The sequence below is a fragment of the Notolepis coatsorum genome (genome assembly GCF_963971535.1).
Source record: "Notolepis coatsorum genome assembly, chromosome: 8".
NCBI classification, from domain to species: Eukaryota; Metazoa; Chordata; class Actinopteri; order Aulopiformes; family Paralepididae; genus Notolepis; species Notolepis coatsorum.
Window position 1 is genome coordinate 71157950 of NC_140172.1, and position 12655 is coordinate 71170604.

The following is a 12655-nucleotide window of genomic DNA, read 5'->3' on the forward strand; positions in this document are numbered from 1 at the left end:
GATTGCAGACGCTTTCACCAGCCAAGAAATAGGACTGTCGCGGTACACATACCCCGTCGCCAAGCTGATGGAGAAATATGCACATCTGCGCAAGTTACCGATCCCGCTCATAGACAATGCTATGCCGACCCTGTTGATAGGCTCCGACCATGCAGACCTCATTGTCCCGATAGACCGGGTTCATACCGGACCCCGAGGCTGTCCTGCAGCAGTCGAGACCCGTTTGGGATGGACTCTCCAAGGCCCGCTCGCCAAATCTCTCAACCGAAGTACAGCCACTAGATGTCTCCACTCCCGAGTCACAGAGGGAGAAACCGCACTCCTGCAACACGTAGAGCGGCTATGGACCTTGGAACAAATGCCCTTTAAGAACGGAAAGAAAGACATTCGCTCTAAAGATGACATTTACGCCATTCACCTCCTCGAGACAGGGACCAAGAGAGTCCCGGTCAACGGCGTGTTGAGATACGCCACGCCACTCCTGCGGCGAGAAGGAATGCCTACTTTCCACGCCAAGACAGACGCCACAGAACGGTACCTGCTGAACACGGAGCGGCGCTTAGCCAAGAACCCCGCCCAAGAGAGTGTATACCGCGCTGAGATTGAGAAGCTCATCACAGCGGGACACGTCACAAAGATGGACATTAAAGAGGCTGACCAGACCACTGAATCGTGGTACGTGCCCCACCACAAGGTCCATCACAACGGTAAAGACCGCATAGTATTTAACTGCAGCTACCAGATCGGATCCCAAAATCTAAATAAAGAGTTACTGCCCGGTCCCACACTCGGCCCCTCCCTACTCGGCGTTCTACTCCGCTTCCGCCAGGAAAAGGTGGCCATCAGCGGGGACATTAAAGGAATGTTCCTGCAGGTGAGATTAGTAGAGGCGGACAAGCCCCTGTTACGGTTCCTATGGAGAGAGAAGCCAGGAGATGAGCACCCAGCCATCTACCAATGGGAAGTCCTCCCCTTCGGAACGACGTGCAGCCCCTGCTGTGCGACATTTGCACTACAGAAACATGTAGCAGAGGACCCAGCAGCGGACGAAGAGGTCCGACACAGCGTAAAGAACAGCTTCTACGTAGACAACTGTCTACAAAGCCTTTCAACCCAGGAAGGAGCCGAGGCTCTCCTGATTAAACTCCGCGCCTCATTGATCAAAGGCGGCTTTGATCTCAGGCAGTGGGCCAGCAGCGATCCGCAAGTACTGCGCAGCCTCTCCTCCGAGGACAAGGCAGCCAGCAGCGAGACCTGGATGGCTACAATCCCGGGAGAAGCCCAGGAGATGACCCTGGGATTGGTGTGGCGATTCAAAACAGATTCGCTTCACTACAGACACAAGCCCCTGACTACGGAGCAGGGAAGGCCGGCGGCGGCGCCGACCACCAGACGGAGTGTGTACACAACACTCGCCCGACAATATGACCCGCTAGGATGTATTCTACCGTACACCACCAGGGCAAAAATGATTGTACGAGCATTGTGGGACAAGGACCAGGGCTGGGACGACCCCATTCCCGCACCCCTTGCATCCACCTGGAGAGAGTGGGAGATGGAGCTCCACTCACTCCCAGGCGTTAATATGCGCCGAAGCTACTTCCCACCCACGGTGAGGCCAGAGACATGTAAAATGGACTTACACGTCTTCAGTGACACCTCAGAGGTCGCATACGGATCAGTAGCCTACTTGCGGGCCCAAGACCAGGGGGGAGAGATCTACACAGCATTTGTCCTCGCCCGCTCGAGAATAGCCCCACGCAAGCAACAATCTATCCCACGTCTAGAGCTCTGCGCAGCCCTAGCCGGAGCGCACCTAGCCACGCTCATCCAACGTGAGCTCACCATACCGGTGTCTAGAACAATCCTGTGGTCAGATTCCACGACGGTACTCGCCTGGATCAAATCGGACTCATGCAAGTACAAAGTCTTCGTGGGAGTCAGAGTCACCGAGATTCAAGACTTAACCGAAGAGTTAACCGGAGAAACAGAGTGGCGCTACGTTGATACAAAACAGAACCCAGCTGACGTCATCACCCGGGGGATGCCCCTGGATGACCTCACCCGTCGCAATGTCTACAGTGACGGCCCCGCATTCCTAAGACTCCCGGAAGGACAGTGGCCCATGCCTATCCCGAGGGAAGCAAGTCCAGAGGAGGTGGAAAATAAGAAGTCTGTGTTCTGTGGATTGAGCACCGTAGCCTCCACCGACCCTAACATAGACGATTGCACGTCCATAGAGAGTGCACAACAAAGAACATTCCTGCGGTACCACCCGGAGTGCAAGTCCCCCGCTGATATGTCAGCAGCTAACTACGAGGAAGCAGAATTGCTTCTACTGCAGCGAGCCCAGAGAGACTCGTTCCCCGATGAATTGGCCTGTCTACAGGGAGGAAAGCCCGTCCCATCCGACAGCAGATTAATTCATCTGGCCCCCGAGAGCGACGCTCATACCCTCATCAGAGTGGGTGGTCGCCTACGCAGAACCCCCAACACACTCCTGATGGGGCGGCTAGATCCTGCATTACCCCAGACAATGTACCGGCCTGAAGAAGCGAACGGCCGACAAATGTGGAGGTACAGCCAAGTATTAGCCGACAAGTTTTGGAACAGTTTCCTACTGCACTACCTACCGTCTCTACAGACCCGCCAGAAGTGGGTAAAGGAGAGAGACAATTTGACAGAAGGAACAGTCGTCATGATTATTGATCAATCACTGCCCAGAGCTATGTGGCCGGCCGGCCGCGTAAGCAAAGTGATCACCGGTGCCGACGGCAAGGTCCGAGCAGCTGAAGTGCTCGTCCAGGGTCGCACTTACACCCGTCCCGTGGCAAGGCTCATAGAACTGCCTCGACTCCCAGACACAATCGATGATGACCATGACCCTACAACCCTATGACTTTGTGAAGTTGACTGACCCCTACAGCAAACCCTTATGTGTAAATAGACAACGCGATTAATCTGTCTCTGTTTAACTGATTAGGTCTGGGACCTATTCAGGGGGTGGCTGTTGTGAAGGGCCAGATTAAACCGAATATATATATTTATTTATATATATATATTTAATTGTATTTGTATATTCTCTAATATTCCCTGATATCCCTTGTATATTCCTTGTACAATATGCATTGAATATCCATTCTAGCCTACTGAACATCCCATAATAGTCTCCATTCCACTATTGGTCGAGACCTTGGTGCCAGGCTGCCATACCCCTCAGACCCAGTTCAAACGTACCGCTCCACATGTACGAACAAGTCCTAGTTCCGCGTAGGAATCTGGCTACCGCACCACTAATGGGACTATTTGTTCATAGTGCGTATATATACTGCGCTACTAAAGTAGGACTTTCTTTTCAGTCCAGTTTCTTACCCTCCAATAGAGTCACAGACGTAAAGCCTCCCCGCGTCGCCACGTGTGGGAGTAAGGCCAAGTTCGCCTACCATCGGTATTGAGACATCGTGTATATTAATATTTGAATAGTCATATTTGGCACTATATCGTCGAGTTGGACGTAGTCTATTAAGCTAATAATAGTCTGTTAATATATAGTGCTTCGTGCGGTGAGAATACTACCGTAGTCAGTACCCCATCGTTTCGGGCAGAGAACTGGCTGCTTACCCAGGGTGGTTGACCCCATGTGAAGCTGCACCCGAGGAGCCCCAGAGCCGACGAGCGAGTGGACCTGTATACCGGATTATTCTACCGACGACAGCCCGCCTTCCCAGGCACGGATTATGCTTTGTATACTTTGATTATTCCATGGATAAAGACCCCCGACACTGCCGTGTGTTGGAACCCCCCCCCCCTGGAGAGGACGCAAGGTGAGGAGACGCTCTGCAAGACGAGGTCGCTTCACGTCTCTCCCCCGTGGACCGGAGAGAGCCGGCCCACAAAGAGTCCACCTGCTTTCATCTGTGGTCCAAGGATCGCCGGCGCATTGAACGGCACTACAGTGGGTTCACCTGGGATACCCTTGGCCGGACGAGGCAGCCGGATTCTACCCCCCCCCCCCTCCTACTCCTGTCGGCTTACAAGCGACCGGATTAACCCCCTCTAGTGTATCTAGTATATAATCATTAAAGTATCATTGCTGTTATTCCTTAACTATTCCAGGTCGTATATTTACCCCCTGCGCCTTCAGAGATTGGACATTCTCTATTGATATACCGACGAATACTCTTTGCCATAAAAGTGCATACTATTTCAATTCATAAATGTAATTAAGTGATTAAGTGCTTGTTCTACACACCATCGCTGTGTAGAAATAAAGACCTGTTTCGACTTCGTACATTTGTGTTGGATCCGTTTCATCTACGTGAGAGTGTTTATGATAATATATTTATGCCGTGTACTGGGTGGCCGAATATTAAGTACAAAGGTAGTGGTAGTAAGTATCATATCTAGTAATACAGTCAGGGAATTGTACCCCTCAGTTACAGTGAGTTTAATTGTTTTTCAGCCCTTTGACTTGGTGCTGCACTGAGGTGTTACCATGTTTAAAGAATGATCAAAAGCCCTGTCCTCTGGGAAATTATTGTTGGAGAGAAACCATACGTCTCTGGTCAATGGTCTCTAACTACACACCCTACACTCTGCATGTTCTGGCCGCCTGAGACAAACTCCTATTCGGGTTCCTAGAGGTCATCAAAGCGAAGGTCCTCACTCCACAATGGTGGAATTAACTTCCCACCACAGTCAGGACAGCTGAAACCCGCCCAATTTTCCGCTGTTGACTAAAAACACACTTCTTTAATCAATATCTGAAATTAAAAATATAATATATATATCATGCTAATAATAATGTCTATACAACTATGCACTCAAGTTTGACAATATTTGATGAACAATATCACTTACCCTTAGCTTTAACACCTTTAACGGTATGAACATTTCATATCACAATTATAGTGAACAAAATGATCATGGTTATGGTAATGTATATTGTTAAAAACATAAATTATTATTATTATCTGTGTTACATTATTTTTATTAATCTATAATCACTCACTTACTCACACACGCACACACACACACACACACACACACACACACACACACACACACACACACACACACACACACACACACACACACACACACGCACACACACACACACACAGGCAGCAGTGGTTCTGCAAAAAAAAAAGTTTCACGTGGTAAATACACAGGTCACAACATGTTTACAGGAACGTTTTATCTGGAGTTGTATTTAGAGTGTATTTCGTGACTGTTGGGAACTAGGCTACACTGGCACGCACACCTACTGTTGCCTAATCCACATCACAGCCAGCTGATACCAAGCTAGCTAGCTAACGTTACCGTTACCTAGCTAAACGTACTAGACGTTAGCAATGTCTACTGTCATGAACCATTTTAAATCGGGGCATGTAGAGAAGTTTCAGGAATGAGTAAAATGTGCAGGTCCTATTCTCAGACCTGTGGTTACACTCTGGGGCAAAGCACTGCACGCACCATGCCGGCTAGCAAGCTAGCTAGCTACTAACGTTACGTAAAAAACAATAACGTTATAAACTATACACAATATGTACAATGAAACAATGATTTACATTAGTATTTACAGTGATTTAATATGCAGCAAAATAACGTTATACGATTTAAATTATAAATACAAATATTAAAAGAATGGTGGTGGCAAATGTCCATGCTTTATTTGTTTTAAACGAGACGATTTAGAAATGGGCAATGGGGAAATTGCGTTGGACAGAGGGTGGAACACGAAAAAACGGCAATGACGTAACCACTACACCTCCCTATTGGCATATATGATTATGCTTTTTCATAGCTTTCAACTTACAAGTCTGAGTACCACTGCTCTAGAGTATGCATCCATTATGCCTAGCATGGTATTAAGGGCTGGTGTGTTTGTACTGTATGTGCATCAATGAGGTGGGTGTGGTGGAGTACGTGCGGGCTGGTTTTTGTCCCTGTTCATCCTTGTGTTCATATACGTGCAGTATGTGGGTGAGTGGGATAAAGTCTCTATTTTAAAGGTCAATTGCACTAAACATGCTGTTATGGAGAGATAACTGTGTCTCGTCAATAAGGACTCCTCTCTCTCTCTCTGGACAGATCTGTCTGATGTCTGATGAGGCTCTCCAGAACATGTGCAGTACATGCTACAGGCGTTCCCTACCACCTAATATGTCATTACAGCGTATTAGTTAGTACTAGCAGTCAATAATGCCTGTACAACATTATTACCATCAATAATGCCATTGGTTTTTTATTAATATTTAACAAGTGTATCATTCTTAAAGGGGCGCTTCATAAAAAAAACGATTCTGATTTATTTTGCACACATCACACATCCAAAAACTCAAAAATAAAATTCACACATTCAATTAGTTTGACAGTTATTGAGAGTAAATTTGTTTAAATAGGGCCACCAGTGATGTCATCGAGAACACTGAATCTTCGTGCTGTGTTAATTACAGCTCCATGAAATGATAAAAAATACCTTGTCTTATAGGGACCGCTACCATATAATTTCATTGAGCTGTAATTAACACAACACAAGGGTTCAATGACATCACAGGCGGCCATATTCAAAGTAATTTACTCTCAATAACTGAATTAATGCGTTTTGGGCGTGTGTGAGATTATGTGCAAAATAAATCGGCATTGTTTATTTTGGTAAAGTTTCCCTTTAACATACACTGTAAACAACGTGAACTCATGGATTTTAAGTGGCCACATTGTGTCAATATTATGTATAATAAAGCAATAGGCTACTCTAGGGTACAGTATGTGTTGGCACATGGTTAATGAAAGAGATGGTGAGAAGAGTCACAGGATTGATGACATGGAGAGTGTTCCACTTTAACCCTCGCAGGGGGGTTTATTCATCAGGTCAATATATGTGTGTGTGTGTGTGTGTGTAAATGGCTCCTTTTTTATATAGTGCTTTTATCCAAAACGCTTTACAATTTTGTTACTCACATTTTACCCATTCACTCACACATTCACACACCGACGGCGGAGGCAACCATGCAAGGTGCCAACCTGCTCATCGGGAGCAATTAGGGGTTAAGTGTCTTGCTCAAGGACACATCGACACGCTGCTCGGGAGGAGCGGGAATCAAACCGGGAACCTCCGGATTGCCAGACGACTGCTCTACCTCTCGGGCCACTGTCGCCCCAGATTATAGTGTCTATTGTAACTATATTTCTTGTAATGCAAATATAACTGAGAGGGCATACAGACCCTCATCTGCACCTTGATTTATTTACACTGCCTACTTGCTCATATGCACATACTCAGAGTTAATTATATTGTTTACACTGCCTATTTAAATTTTTCCTTTTCTACTGTACTATAATTTTATGACCTGTATCATGTCCTCTACTATTACCATGTACATGTACCTCCCCTCCCGCCTCCCCCATGCTGCTATGATGCCTGAATTTCCCCAAGGGTATCAATAAAGGAATATCTTATCTTATATCATGATTCTGTAACGTTCCCTATATTCCAGTCCATTCTTGTATACTTAAATACAGCATTATCAGTCCACAAAAAACGATAGAATTCATGGCCCTCCCTCCCTCCCTCCCTCCGTCCATCCGTTTCTCCCTCCCTCCCTCCCTCCCTCCCTCCCTCCCTCCCTCCCTCCCTCCCTCCCTCCTCTTCTACTAAGCCATAAGGTGAACCCTGAAAAGTGTCTAGAAAGTTATTTTCGTTCCCACATCTGGGAACTACATTCTGAATGCACTTTTTCATAGACAATACCATCATGGACATTGGGTTAAAAGTCCTCCGCAAGATATCCTTCCGATTTTTGTCAGGGGCCATAAATGTATATGTATGGAAATTACAAAAAATGTACACATGTACCTAAACATCTGAGTCAAATATTGGTGCATTAGTATACTTGAATGTGAACTTATACCATGATATGCAGCAAATTTGTATCAAAAAAGGTTTACCTTGTGATTCCCAACCTGCAATATTAAAGATGCTGGTACAATTTTCTAAAGATTGAGGTTGTACACATAAAACAGTTCAGTGGATAGTATAATGAGAAAAATAATAGACCCACACACTTTTTATCAAGATGGTTAATCAATCAAAACACTACACCATCCCCTTAATTTGGAATAATGTAAAAACATTTACAAATCAATAAGTTACTCATTAACCTTTTTATTTTCCATTTAAAAACTAAATAGAATGCAGGTATAAAAATACAAACAAATCACACTATACCTACTGTATAACCCTACCCTCTCTAAATGGAGAACTTTTTATTCCTAAATCTACACCAATAGATTTTTCACCCAGAGTGACAAATTCGTAGTTTCCCATGGTGAGAATGGGATGAAACGAAAAAGGGGTTCACTTTATGGCCTATACTGAGAACCATTATCTAAGCTCAGCATCTGCTCCCTGTGGCCTGAACATCAGCTAATATACCTGCCTGAATCCAGAGCCATTATTTGCAATAGCAACACAATCACACGTTATGTGGCCCATTGCCCTGTTCAACAAATTGGGTTGTATCATGTAATTGAATTCCTCTGGGAATCCTTTATTTTTTTCTTTGGCACTCCCCCTCTATGGGCGCAATAATGGAAATGGTCCAATGATAATGACATTGGGTCTCATTCCCCAATATTTTTCAAAGAGTTCTCTTGGAAGACTTATCTTGGAACCGACTGAGACAGAATCAATGACAAGTTCACTCTGAGTCCTCAACACGCTGGTAATATGTCTTAAGTGGCTCAAACGTTTGCAGCTGTGATATCTGCGTTGGGGAATGGCACCATGTCTCAAACGCGAATGCGCGTCCCCGTTCAGGTCATTTGCATACAAAACAACGCCTCCAGAGCTCCTTATAAGGCAATTAATGATGCAGCCGTGTGAAAATTGATGCGGAATTATATGCTGTGGGATGTCTAATTTTGTTTGTAAATTTCTGTATACAGTACAGTATAGGAAGGCCTGCATCAAAGTACTGTAGACAGGCCTGAAAGCTAATGTGTTGAATTCATAACAAGAATTATCAGGAAAATCTACAAGATGTCATAATAATTTCGCAGGTCATTCTCAAAGGGGAACTTCTACTCCTCACCAACAATGGGTGTAGGAAGCCTCATAAATACCTATAATTGTGACTTACAAATTGTGTACAACAAGTCAGCAGTTAGGTTACGCCTCTGGCAGTTAACACTTATACGTTATTGGGCGCCAACGGTTAACGGTTATACGTTTTTAGATCGTTTTCCCTTTTATTCTATTTAACCTAGGGATTCACCCGATCACATTGAATCGTTTTCGGGACCCCTGATTCATTATGCTGTGGTGGGTTATGTCGTCGACCAAATGGACATACGATCTACCAGATGGCGATCAAATAATTGGAATATTCTTTTTGGAATCCCACCGGCCACAGGTAAGAACAATTTGACATCAGTTTCAGCTTGATAGCCATCCCCCTGATGTTGTGGTAATGAATGCCGTTATTAGCAATCAATTAATCAGAAACGACCCCCCCCCCCCCCTTTCATGTATTCATGATGAAACATAATACCTATCATATGCATTTGATTTTTTTATTGTAGCGTGTGTAGGGACGAAATGCCACCTGACTGTCACCTGTGGTTCGTTGTCACTAATTACTGCGTGTGGTTTGCTGGGAGTTTGCCTTTATAGTAATCCCTTGTTTCTCTGTCTGTTGTCGGATCTTCAACACAACTACCCCAAGCAGTCGGCCTCGGACAAGAAGTGGGACATCTTGTCTTGATGTTATTATTTAGTTCCTCTTTATCCGTATTGTGTACAGTTATATTCCCTTATATATATCTCAGTTGTAGCCTGACTACTTATGCTTTTTCGTAACTTTATTATTGTTCTAGTGATTCTGATAATAAAAGAAACACATATTTTGAGAAAGAGCAACCCCTTCTCCGCCTCCTTATTACCTTCTACTATTGGACTCAACGTCCTACCTTGAATCATAACAGTTGCGGCTTATGTGGTAACCATAATTCAGCTTGTATTACCTTAACAGTACAGTACTCTGCTGTTGTTCTGTATCTAAGTTGCTGGTTACGTTACCCCTAAGAGAATAGTACGGTGATGGAAGAATCATCAGGCAGAATCCAGAGCTCTCATCTAAAGTTGTTGCATTTATTGCATATAAAACACAATGTATTTCTATATTAAAAGGTTGAAATCCAACAAAACTCAAGCATGAGTCTTTGTTGAAAAGAGTCTATATTCAAATCAATGATGTTCAGAACAGCATTGAATCTATCTAGCTGACTCAAGTTCTTTGTTGTCTGGAGAAACCAGGAAATTCTTTGCCCGAGGTGATCTCTTTTGTTGTTGTTTGATTCGTTGCTATGGTGATGAGTTCCTCCGTCTGTTCTCGTTGCCGTCCTGCCGCTGGGGTGGTGTGTGTTCTGTGTCTCTGTTCCCAGCGCTCCCTTTTTATCAATGAGAAAGACACGTCTGTGTGACGTCATCAAAGGCCGTCCCCTAGACGTTTTTCCACCAATCACTGACTTTCAGTTGTAAAGTAAAAATGGGTTGTCTTAAACAGACCATCTGACCTCTGTTTTGTTTTCCCAATCAGAGAAATATATTACTGTCTAAATATGCTTAATACAGTTGGCATTAAACTCCAGGATGTATTTAGTTGAACTGGGAGGCATTTTCTAAACATAACCATATTATTCCTGACTTAAAAGCATTTGGTTTCAGATGAGAATCACTGTTTGTATCATCAAGCCCAGTTTTATAGCATTTTAATCATTCCTTTTAGCTTAAGTTAATATCTATTAAACAGTTATACTTAGTATCCTCTTAATTATTACAAATTAGATTCCGAAATGGCTTGATTTGTACAACTCAACGATCCTCTTCATAAATACAACATGTTTCATCTTATTCCGTTCAGCAGCCTTTGTACAATATAACAGTAATATTTGCAATTTAACTTGAAGCTTCATTCAGGATATAAACATTAATTTAAAAGTATGAGTTCTTCTTTAATCCTGAAACTAGGCCCTCCTATGTTCCAGCTGCCTATTTCTGTGTGTCACTAGAGACCCCCCAGATAAGAGTTACGTGATGTGCCCAGCTCTATTGTTCTAGCTGTTGCCAACACTTGTATGTAAATTTACTCAGTGGTCACATTCCAAACCCCCTTACCCACACACTCTATTCTGAGAACAGAGTCTTTAATCACATCATGTTTCTAGTATTCTTACTGTGTCAATTATTAATCATTAACTTTTATAGACTAAAAGTGTATTGCATTCATTTTGCCCATAGCAATCTTTAGGGACATTTCTCAACACATTTTATGAGCTATAATTAGCATTATTTACGACACTTATAAACAGCCTCCCAGGAATTAGACCCGATCATTCCGAAATAACACTCATATTCACCACGGTATAAAACGGGAACGTATGGATGGAATTGTTTTTTCTTTTTTGCATCTTGAACAGAAGGTTCTTACTGTCAAATGACCATGATATTGTATCCATAGCTTTAATATAAAATATAGATTTAGCTCTACAAACAACATGACGCACAGTGAAAGTGTGTAATGAAAAGCTGGCCATGGCTAAACGGGCCGGGGCATTCCAATGGCCGGGAATGAGTTAAGGGTAATTGGTATTGTTCATCTAACAGTGTCAAACTTGAGTGCACTGGTTTCATCGCTGTATCCGTCGCAGCCAATCAGTGCGTAACACGCTGTGCGTTGAAATATGATGTATTATGATGGAAGCCGGGCGCGTTTTCAAGCGATCTATTATCATCTAAGCAAGCAGCGTCTATACTTTCCGTAGCCGCATTTCTCGGGGACGCTCTCTGATTGGCCGACGCTAGTTTCTACCCTGGTTAAGCTTAGCCACTCTTCGTCTTCGAAGTAGGTTAAGGTTAGAGTTTGTCTTAGAGCGTGACGGCAAGTTCTTTCGATGGTTAAGCTTAGGCACTCTTTCAAAGTTGGTTATGGTTAGAGTTTGTCTTAGAGCAGGGCGATAGAACGCCAGGTAGTTTGCAGGCTGTTCGAAACGGAAATGGGCAAAGAGACAGTAAGACACAGCTCATCAGTACTTGTGTTGTGCTAACAATAAGCTATTTGCCTAGCTGGATGCAGTCTGGACAGTGGATATACATCAACATTGATTGATTGGGACTGTGGGACAGTGGACATATACACTTTATCAAGCCCTGGACCACGTTTCAACTAAACAGTGAGTTAATGTGGTCTCTCTCTCTCTCTCTCTCTCTCTCTCTCGCTCTCTCTCTCTCTCTCTCTCTCTCTCTCTCTCTCTCTCTCGCTCTCTCTCTCTCTCTCTCTCTCTCTCTCTCTCTCTTTCTCGCTCTCACACAGCGTGTTGTTGTTGTTAATTTCGCCGTGGGTGATGCATAATGAATGAATGAATGAATGGTAACTTGTTTAAAATGACAAGATATATATATGTGTTCATTATTGGATTAATGATACGTGTACTAGTGTAGTATGATTTAACGTTGGAAATGTTGTCGAGTCAGCTGTCCGCTTGGTCAGCTGTCCGCTTGCCCCCCCCCCCCCCCCCTTCACCCTACCCGCGCCCACCCAAATGTAGTTCACACCGGCTGCCACTGCCTCGCGCCCATTATCATCTGCTTACA

General features: G+C 44.2%; 1 protein-coding gene across 1 annotated transcript in view; it reads left to right on the forward strand.

The window, feature by feature from the left end:
- Positions 1-12655, forward strand: part of LOC311233485 (seizure protein 6-like) — a gene marked incomplete at both ends in the record, with an annotated part of 402600 nt that overhangs the window by 256226 nt on the left and 133719 nt on the right. The window lies entirely within an intron of this gene.